Raw genomic sequence first — 2298 nt, 5'->3', positions numbered from 1 at the left:
CTCAATTTGACACGTGTAAAGATTTAACGGTATACACCCTTGGGTCTCTCCCCTCCTCCACCACTTTTAAGTTGTCATAGTTAGTTCACATTACCTCCCTCTGGCTTCCTACACAAATTCATCACAAACTTCAGACTCTTCTCTTTTGACTTCAGCTTTGGCGGGAATCTTTAGGGATAATAACCCTGGATAAAATTAGTGTTTGGAAAAGTATGGTTTAATGATTTAAAGCGTTGTCTTAATTAATGGCACATTTGTTTAAAAATCATGGAATCCCCCATTGTCAATGGCATGAGATTTACCATTGACCAGGAAATGAACTGGACTAGCCATGTAAACACTAAATACAAGAACTGGTTCAAGACTGGGAATCCTGTTTGAGTAACTCACCTTTCCAAAGGCAGTCCCCCATCTATAAGGAGCAAGTCAGGAGTGTGATGGAATATATCCCATTTGCCTGGATGGGGCAGATCCAACAACACTTGAGAAGCCTCAACGTCACACAGGACCAAGCAGCCACTTGATGTGCACTGCAGAAATTCATCATCGCTTCTCAGGCAACAGCTTCTAAACCATAACCATTGTCCTCAAGAAGGACAAGGGCAGCAGGTACAGGGAACACACCCCCTGCAAGTTCCCCTCCAAGAAATATATCGCCGTTCCTTCACTGTCACTGGGTCAAAATCCTGGAATTCCCTCCCTCAGGGCATTGTGGGTCAACCCACAGCACATGGACTGCAGCGGTTCAAGAAGGCAGCTCACCCCCACCTTCTCAAGGGGCAGTTAGGGACAGACAATAAATACTGGGTCCAGCCTATAACTTGTATGAATGAAAAACAAAAACTAATTTGGTTGAGTTTTCTTGTGAAACATGAGGGTAGAAAGTGGTTGATATTCTTGACCTGTACATGTTTGCTGCTGCGATTGTTCACTTTCAGTTAGAACAGAGAACAGGACAGGCCCTTCGGCCCATGATTTTGCACTAATCTGAAACCTATCTCTCCTACACTATTCCATTCTCATTCATATGTTTACTCAATGCTCATTTAAATGCCTTTAAAGTTGGTGAGTCTACTACTGTAGACTCCCCTACTACTCTCTGAGTAAAGAACCTACCTCTGACATCTGTCCTATATCTCTCACACCTCAATTTAAAGCTATGTCCCCTCGTGCTCGCCATCACCATCTGAGGAAAAAGGCTCTCCCTGTCCACCCTATCTAACCCTCTGATTATCTTATATGTCTCAATTAAGTCACCTCTCAACCACCTTCTCTTTAACGAAAACAGCCTCAAGTCCCTCAACGTTTCCTCATAAGACCTTCCCTCCATACCAGGCAACATCCTGGTAAATCTCCTCTGCACCCTTTCCAAAGCTTCCACATCCTTCCTATAGTTACTAGCTGTAGCCATTGGTTTTGAACTTATTTTCAACTGATATTTTCTCTCCTAGGTTACGGCAAAGACAGCGTTTATGTTTATTTCCCCGCAGAACAATGTCAGTACAGTGACTGCAGGTAAGAAATCAGAAAGTGACTTCAAAAAAGCCCAGTGGGTTGGAAGAGGGAAGGTACAAAGTTTTATTTATATATTCCCCTTTGATTCCTTTAGGAGTTTCTGTTGAGCCAGAATCTGCGACAGAGATTTCTAATTGATACTGATGGATTTACAAAATGGTTAAAGTGAAAATCTTGGAATTATTAATGATCAGCACAGCTGTCCGCAAAATGAATTCTTGAAGTTTCTCCCTGGCATTTATGAATGAGTGGAGTTCTGCAGGATTCAGCAGTGGGGGTCCTTGCTATTTGTGGTTTACATAAATGATTTACACTTGAATATAGTAAATCGACGATGTGGGGTGACAAATACTGAGGAGAACAGATTACAGAAGGATAGAAATGGGTAGATCAGTGGCAAATGGAATTGAGTCTGGATAAATGTGAGGTGATGGAGTTTAAGAAGGCAGCTCACCCCTACTTTCTCAAGGGCAACTACAGGCGAGTAATAAACACTGACCAACCAGCATCCCACCAGGAAAGTAAAAATGAATGCTGGTTACATGGGTTTTGGTTCAAGGTGGAGTAGGAGAGGGTTCACAGACCAGCAGGTTAAACCATCCAGAAAAGAGAGGTCGAAAAGCAGTATTCTGGTTAGTATGAGAATTATCTCAGCAAACCCTGTGAACAGAGACCACTGAGCAGCCATCACAAGTCTTTCGCTCCCTCTGTCCATAACGGCCATGCCGTTTTTCTCGTGTGTGTGTTTGTGTGTGTGTGTGTTTGTTTGTGTGTGTGTGTGTG

Source organism: Chiloscyllium plagiosum, unplaced genomic scaffold, assembly GCF_004010195.1.
Source record: "Chiloscyllium plagiosum isolate BGI_BamShark_2017 unplaced genomic scaffold, ASM401019v2 scaf_721, whole genome shotgun sequence".
Taxonomy (NCBI): domain Eukaryota; kingdom Metazoa; phylum Chordata; class Chondrichthyes; order Orectolobiformes; family Hemiscylliidae; genus Chiloscyllium; species Chiloscyllium plagiosum.
Note: the sequence above shows the minus strand (reverse complement) of the source record.